Genomic DNA, 9,019 nt, shown 5'->3' with positions numbered 1-9,019 from the left:
CTCTTAGGATCTGAGGGAATTAGAATAAAAGACTTCAATCTTGAGAAAGGGTGACTTGTGGAAATGCTGTCTTGTCTTTACATTGTTATACCTCTTAGAAAATGTGCTCTGCCACTACCATCACCCCTACTTGGTTATAAAGGGATTTCTTCTTGTTCCTGAAAGGTAATTCCTGTTCTAAAAATTGGGGATGCATTAGACACCAAGGTTAGGTGGTGTCTCTTATAGTCCCAAGAGTCCTTAGTCTTGATTAAGGAAGGCTCCCTGGGAGAGGTGAGCTCTTGAGGCAATGAGAGGATTGAGAGGAGAGAGAGAAAGTGGCAGATGGAAGTGGGAGACAGTTGCAGACGTAGTGGGTGGAGGATGATGTGGAGGCAGCAGTGGGAGTGAGGAAAATGATGCCAAGAGGTTTAGTTGGCGAGGACACAAGGGGCAGCTGGGGTAGTTAGGAGTGGGAGGATGGGAGGACAGTCTGATAGAAACCTTGGAACCAGTCAAACTCTGAAAAAACTGATGGGGTGGGGGAGGGATCTAGATTTGATGAGGAAAATGGCATGGTTGAAAATAGTGATAGAAAAATCAGGCTGTAATTTCAAATGATTAGATTTTAGGAAGTAGGGTTATTATTGTGGTAAGCCCAACTGTACAAAATTTATGACCTAGAATCCCTGGTAGGTTTCTCAAAGATCAAGCCATATTTTGGGTAAGGGCTACTCTTCAGTCAGAGTCACCATCTTTTTGCACTTAAAATAGAAAAGCACTTGGTGATATTTGACTTGGCTGGTGTAAATACATTGTTTCCTTCTATGTTCTTACCACCAAAGGAGGCCCTTCTTGTTACTCAAAATTCAGAGCTAGCAAAGGCCTTAAAAGTATACTCCATCCTTCCCCTTTGCTGCTAGACAGAGTTGGCTATAAACCAACTACACTGATCGAGGTCTCTCTTAGTCCATAGCATTCTGAAGAGGGAGCATTTACTCAAACTTGGTGACATCAATACTTTTTACTGTTAGGAATTTTTATTGCAATTTAAAGTTAAAGGTTTCTGCTGGAATTTTAGGTATGTCCTTTTCTGCCAGGGGTGGGAAATAAAGATTAAATTTCTTCCCATGTCATGACCCTTTCCATGCTCAAAGATCTAGACTCTCTTGAGACCAACTAACTCCATGGTTTATCTCTTTTTGGGTTCCAGTTTTCATCCTTTTCTTGTTTACAGTACCCCCTGCGTTCCTCCTCCCTGCCCCCACCTCCCCCCATTTAAATCTGAACTCAGCTAACTAACCAGTCCTTGCTGAGAGGTAAGAACAAGCTTCCTAGTTTTGAGTCATGAAACCAGCTTGTGGTCAGCCAGAAAGGGGAGAAGACCAATGACATTCATCAACAACAACAAAATTCCAGTTGGTAAGTCACTCCAGCTTTAGGAACTCTGTAGCTATGTAATAAGAGAACTAAAATGTCCAGTGTAAAGAATCAGAGACCCAAATTGTAGAGAGAAGCTTGGAAAAACTCGTCCGTAACACTCTTCCATTTATCTCTGGGTAGGAGAGTGGTGCTGTGTTCTAAATAGTACCCTGGAATACTGCCTATCCATTTTTAAGGATGTCTTTGCGGGTACCTTATAGATAGACGCTCTATTACTGTTAACGCAAGAAGCCTTTCCACAGCTCCTATGTACCTGGTTTTTCATTTGTCTGAATTTTTTTTTTAAGATTTTATTTAATTATTTGACAGACAGCGAGAGAGGGAACACAAGCAGGGGGAGTGGGAGAGGGAGAAGCAGGCTTCCCGCGGAGCAAGGAGCCCGATGTGGGGCTTGATCCCAGGACCCTGGGATCATGACCTGAGCCGGAGGCAGACGCTTAACAACTGAGCCACCCAGGCGCCCATCATTTGTCTGAATTTCTAAAAATTAAAGTTTGTTTCAGGAAGTATTGATCTGGAAGTTTTTGCTTTCCTTCCTAGTATGCTTAGCCAGCTGTGGTTAACTTCTCCCTGACCTGCCAGAAAGGGACACAGCCATGCCTGTAGCCTTGTGTAGGAACTAAGACAAAGAATTTCTCAATCAGACACAATAACCACCTCTTCTGAGTGTGATGTGAGATGGAGCCGGATCTCTGATTGCAAACAGGGTCAGAGCAGCCTGGATAGGATAGTCATGGGCATGCCAACATAGGCACTTAATTTGCGAGAACATTAAGTGAGCATTTAGTGAATATTTTGGAACCTAAGTAGCCCATCCGTGTAGTATGCACCAGAACTTAAGTTTGCTGCTTTTGAGGAGTTGGGGGCTGGGAGACGGGGACAGGTGAATCATTTGAGAAGCCAGTTTGTAAATCTAATGGAAGGGAGTTCTTTTTCTGTTCAGTTTTGCCTGCTGCCTTGGCTTCTGTCAGTTGAGATGCGCCATGGTAAGAGTATCGACTGCTCTTTGATTTGACCAGGCTTACTAGTCAAGAGACAGGTATTTAAGGGAAGCGTGATTGTCTTAACATCTGACATTAAAAGTCTCTGTCACGATGAGTTACTTGCTTGTTATGTATTGTGTACTGGGCCCTCTTCCCTGTTAAGAGCAGGAATAACGAGGAAGTTGAGATAAGAATCCAGAAAGTTGACCATTAAAAGGTTTAAAACCCAAAACTGAGAGCTACAAAAAAAAATTTTTTTTTTTTATTTAATAGATGTACCTCCCTTTTGTCTTTGCAAGCCCTATACTTAACCTTTGCCGGCCCAGACTTGTTAGATGTCTTTCAGGGCTGGATAATTAAGTCTGAGCCACTTATTTTCTACTTTGGAGCACAGGAGGTGGATTTCTGTGGCACCACACTAATTATTTGCTTGAATTAATCATTCTTAACCAAGCAACACTTTTTTTTCCGGCTTGCTCTGGTTTACCCTGAGGTCTTCCGTGGAAGCCTGCTAATAATCCTGCCTTGGTCTAGAGTTCTGTTGAACAGAAGTAGCATCTTAGGAAGTGTGGAAAGGAGGAGACCTCATAGTTGTTTTAAGAAACCAGCACTTTATTAATCAAAGTAAAAATGCTGAAATGCTGTCATCTTATCACCCTTCTTCAGTGAACTGACAGCCAAGTTCCAAGTCATGACACTTGCAATGTGTCTCTCTTCTCCTTGGAGAGCTGTCTGCCAAGTATATACTCTGTTTCTGAAATTGTTTGCAATGACCTAACCTTCTCTTTTCTCCCATTAAACAATAGATAACTCCTGATTTGGATTTTCCCCTATGATCACCCTTCATTTAGGGAATTCCTTAAAAACATAAAAATGTATTATTTTAAGAAATAAAAAATTAATGGAACCTGCACTGGGGAGCTTAATTTTTAAGATTTTATTTATTTGGCATGGAGAGAGAGGGAGAGGGAGAAGCAGACTCCCTGCTGAGTAGGGAGCCTGATGCGCACTTGATCCCAGGACCCTGGGATCGTGACCTGAGCCGAAGGCAGACGCTAACCAACTGAGCCACCCAGGTGCCCTGGTGCTTAATTTTTTAATGTTCCCAATCAGTGTCCCCTGTGAGAAAACATACTGAACTGGAGCTAAGTGTCTTACGTTTTATGTCCATTTTCAATCTTAGGATGTTGTCTAAGATGAGAAGGGCAATTTCCAGGGTTATTTAATAGCTTCCCCCCCCACACCCCAGAAATATTGAAAAGGAGTGAAGAGTTCAGAAATGCCATGAAGACACTAGCTCCCAAGTACCAGGGGCCTGAGGGGTGGGTGGACTGATCTGAACTCTCCGTAGAGAAGGAGGGGGCAGCAGGGTTCCCACCCTGACCCCATGGGAATTTGCTGTCTGCCCTGGAGAGGTAGAACGGTTCTAACATACAGTATCCTGTTAGAAGCCTCTTTTTAACCAAGGACAGGCCGCAGCAAAAAAAAAAAAAAAAAAAAAAAGCCACTCTACTGGGGGCAGGAGCCAGAGCCCTTATTTTTTTTCCCCAGAGGAGAGCACTTTGATTTATTTTTACCAGAGGGTATTTTACCTAAGCTCTAGCCACAGATTCGTGACAGCAACGTCAAGCTTACCTGGCAGCCCTCCTCCCCCACCCCACGAAAATCTTGCCTTGTTTCGGGTGTGCACGGTTTCAGATTCAGGACACCTGTCAGATCGAAGTCAGCATAGGTTTAACTTCACAATGCAAAGCAAAATGCTTTTGAGAGCAAAATCTCCCAGGAGTGCCTCCGCCCCCAGCAACTGCAGAAAAGAAGGCGTCTGTGGGAGAGAAGGGTGGCTATAGACGTCATTACATCTTCCAGATCCCAGCTGTGACCTGGCTCAGAGTTTTACAGTTAAAAATAACCATGGCTGAGAGTTGGGGGAAAAAAGTAAACTGTTGGGTCTCCATGGAAACTAGGAGAGGGATAAAAGCAAGTCATGGATTTCCAGCAGATGTGGCAAGATGGGGTGGATATAGGCGTTGGAGCTTAGAGGCTCTCTGGTGAAAGGGGATACCCCAGATTAGCATCCAGGATGTAACCACACGTTGCTCCAAGGCTCTAGGGATACACTTTGCAGTCAAGATATGTTTGCAACTACAGTGTGTAATCTTAGGTCTGGCGAAGAATTATTTGAGGCTTCCAACTTCCTGTAACACAGATTTGCTACTATTTGGCAAAGTAGAGAGCTGGTGAACAACATAGTAGGTTAGATGTCGCCTTTTAACCTATCTGGGAACCTCTGCTACCCCTGCCCCATTCATAGTCCACTCTCATTTACAAAGTCAAAGGCTCAACTTAAGTAGCAATTCATAACTAGAGGGGAAGTCTTCAGGCTCTTGAGTTGACATGGACATTTATTCCCCTTGAGTGGGATCAGGTTTTTTGTCTTTGATGTTGTAGTAGATTATTTACTCCCCTTGAGTGGGATCAGGTTTTTTGTTTTTGATGTTATAGTAGATTATGCAAAGTGGCATTAATTACCCAGGATGTCACATGCTCCCCAGTGTTCATAGCAATGTCCACAATAGCCAAACTGTGGAAGGAGACGAGATGCCCTTCAACAGACGAATGGATAAAGATGTGGTTCATGTATACAATGGAATATTACTCAGCCATCAGAAAGGATGAATACCCACCATTTGCATCGACATGGATGGAACTGGAGGGGATTATGCTAAGTGATAATAAGTGAAATAAGTCAAGCAGAGAAAGACAATTATATGGTTTCACTCATATGTGGAACATAAGGAATAGCGTGGAGGACCACAGGGAAAGGGAGGGAAAACTGAATGGGAAGAAATCGGAGAGGGAGACAAACCATGAGAGACTCTGGACTCCGGGAACCAAACAGGGTTACAGAAGGGTGGGGGGTGGTGTGCAGGGATGGGGTAACCAGGTGATGGGTATTAAGGAGGTCACGAGTGGGGATGAGCACTGGGTGTTATACGCAACTGATGAACCACTGAACACTACATCAAAAACTAATGATGTGGGGCACCTGGGTGGCTCAGTCATTAAGTGTCTGCCTTCGGCTTAGGTCATGAGCTCAGGGTCCTGGGATCGAGCCCCGCATTGGGCTCCCTGCTCAGCTCAGCCTGCTTCTCCCTCTCCTACTCCCTCTGCTTGTGTTCCCTCTCTCGCTGTGTTTCTCTGTCAAATAAATAAATAAAATCTTTAAAAAAAAATTCTAAAAAACTAATGATTTACTATATGCTGGCTAATTTAACATAATAATAAAATTAAGTATCTTAAAAAAAAGTGTGGGCGCCTGGGTGGCTCAGTTGTTTAAGCGACTGCCTTCGGCTCAGGTCATGATCCTGGAGTCCCTGGATCGAGTCCCGCATCGGGCTCCCTGCTCGGCGGGGAGTCTGCTTCTCCCTCTGACTTTCCCCCTCTCATGCTCTCTATCACTCTCTCTCAAAAAAAAAAAAAAAAAAAAATCTTAAAAAAAAATACCAATTCTGGTATTGTTACTACCAGAGGTGATTAACTCACTTGGGGAGAAGTATCTTCTTCATTTACTCTTCCTTAAAGGTTTCTTTAAAAACTTTTTTTTTCGGGGCGCCTGGGTGGCTCAGTTGGTTAAGCATCTGCCTTCAGCTCAGGTCATGATCCTGGAGTCCAGGGATCAAGCCCCGAGTTGGGCTCCCTGCTCATTGGGGAACCTGCTTCTCCCTCTCCCTCTGCTGCTTCCCCTGTCTGTGCTCTCTCTCTCTGTGTGTCAAATAAATAAAATCTTTAAAAAAAACCACTTTTTTTTTCAAGAAATACATGCATATATTCTGTTGTAAAAAAGATTTTTAAACCCCTCAGGGTGCCTGGGTGGCCCAGTCAGTTAAGAGTCTGACTCTTAATTTCAGTTCAGGTCATGATCTCAGGGTCCTGAGATGGAGCCCCGTGTCAGGCTCCATGCCCCACAGAGAGTCTGCTGGAGATCTTCTCTCCCCCTCTCTCTCTGCCCCTCCCCCACTCATGTGTGTGTGCTCTCTCAAATAAATAAATAAATCTTCTAAAAAAATCTGTTAAAACCCCTCTCTTTTCCTTTTTAATAACATTTATATGCTTTCTTGTTACCTGCCCCAGTGTATTAGAAAAACCTGAGTGCTAATTCTTGTCCTGCTACTTAATAATAATGCAACCTTGGGCAAGTTTCTCAGCCCCTCATGGCTAATGTGTGGTTGATAATACCTACCTGACTTAGTGTGATGAAAATGAAGTGGGATAACACACCTGGCCCTCCTTTCTTTTTCCTCCCCATCGAACCTTTGATATTTTCATTTAACTCCAGCCAGGTATGAACAGCGCTTGATTTTCCTGTACCACACAATTCAAACTATGCTAAAGTCTCACAGAGGGACAGTAAGATCTAAAAGACACAGAGCAAATGTTAAAACAGGTAGATGTGCCTTTTTCAAGGATGTTTCTTTGGAATTCTCATCACTGTGCATCACTGTCACAGCCCCAGGGCTGAATTAAGGGCAGAAAGCTTCAGACACAGATATTAAGTGACCTAGTTGTCATAGGTATGTTGTAATATTCCCTTATATAATGCCTAGCTCAAGAAACTTGAAGTCAGGCCACAAAACTGTGTATACACTATTGTAACTGTATAAATAAAACTAAAAAATCATGTATAGAAAAGACCAGAAAGTTGCGAATTGCTGTTTTCGTAAAGTAGTAAAATTATGGGTGATGCTTTCTCTCTCTCTTTTTTGGCAACGTGACATTTGCTTATTAATGGAAAAATAATATTTTTTTAAAGAGATTTTATTTATTTATTTGCCAGAGAGAGAGAGGGAGAGTACAAGCAGGGCGAGTGGCAGGCAGAGGGAGAAGCAGGCTCCTTGCTAAGCAAGGAGCCCAATGTGGGGCTCGATCCCAAGACCCTGAGATCATGACCTGAGCCGAAGGCAGACACTTAACCATCTCAGCTACCCAGGAGTCCCTGGAAAAATAATATTTTATGAGAATGATGAAAACTCTAAAAATGAAGTTTGGAATATTCTACATGTAATAAAATTAGTTAATCCTTATGATAGCCATATAAGGTGCTATCTTACATCTTATAAAATAGCACAAGACTTCAGCAAATTTCTGTAGTAGATAAATGTGTGTGTTTTAAATTCTATTTATTTATTTGACAGAGAGAGCACAAGCAGGGGGAGTGGCAGAGGGAAAAGCAGACTCCCCGCCAAACAGGGAGCCCGATGCCAGACTCGATCCCAGCACCCTAGGATCATGACCTGAGTGAGCCGAAGGCAGATGCCCAACCAACTGAGCCACCCAGGCATCCTGATAAAATGTGTTCTGGGACTATTGTCCTAGTTCTTTTATCTTTTCCACGTTTATGAGTTTCCTCCCAGACACCTGGTGTCCACTGTTCTTCTCCAACATGTCAAAGGACAATAAAGATTTACTTCTTTAGGAGATTTGCATTTTTGTAACTATCAATGGCATATACTCTGGAATTAGGAGCATTAGCAAGCAGGTGTTCGAAACATCTGTGAGCCTTGGGACCTCATGGTACCCAGAAATCAAACTTCTGTAGACTTCTGTAGGTCAGGGGAGCCCTGATCAGAGCTGTTCCCCAATGCTGACAGATACATCAAAGCTGTTGCCAATTTGTTAACCAGAGGCAATGATACGAATGGGAGATGCAACTGTTCTAAGGGACTCATAAAGGTCTGATTAGTCTAATCTAAGTCATTGCCCAAGCAATTAAGGAGAATATTTTTGGAAAAGCGGACTTCAGAAGCCAAGCAGAGTAGAAGTTTCCACTCTGTACTTACTGCATCTAATCAGATCAACTCTCATTCTGCACAGAAGCTGTACTGCTCTCAAGCACTGCTTATTTAGACATAGTGGGGATGAACCACCCCTTCCCTGGGCATAGACAAGTCGTACTTCTGTAGCAGATGGCCTCTAAGATGTATCTACATCTGAAATAGTTGTTATAAAAATATCTATGTACAGTCTAGTAATGTGCTGTCCAGTAAGGCAGTCACTAGCCTCATGTGGCTATTTAAATTTATTAAAATTAATTAAATAAAAAATCCAGTGTCTCAGGCACACTAGAGCCACATTTCAAGTGCTCAGACGCCACATGGGGCTAGTGGCTACTGTGTGCAACAGTGCAGATACAGAACATTTCCATCACATCAAGTTCAGTACTGGACAGTCTGATCTAGAAGATAATACCTTCAAACTGCATTTTTGTAGAGGCACAGGTCAGCCTGCACTTAAAGGTGTAAAGCACCTCCCTGCCCACAGGCATATATATATATATATAGTCACTAAATGGTCTTACTGACTTTAGCACTTCTTCCTACTTTTCCTTAATCTCTAGATCTTTGCACATACATCACACTCAACACAAACTCTGTTTTAGCCCTCCTCCCTCCTTTTCACTGATGAGGATGATTCTTTAGGGTAGATTTAGTTCCTATAATCCGTGAAAATGCCCAGCTAACTAGAGCTGTACTGGAAACCTGCCTTGTGTAAGTAACAAGCTTGAATCTGAAGAGGGATGTATCTGTGTTGCTGAGTCATTGAATTGACTGAAGGAA

Source organism: Mirounga leonina, unplaced genomic scaffold (assembly GCF_011800145.1).
Source record: "Mirounga leonina isolate KUSES-001 unplaced genomic scaffold, KU_Mleo_1.0 Mir_200, whole genome shotgun sequence".
Lineage (NCBI taxonomy): Eukaryota > Metazoa > Chordata > Mammalia > Carnivora > Phocidae > Mirounga > Mirounga leonina.
This window is presented reverse-complemented; position numbering follows the sequence as displayed.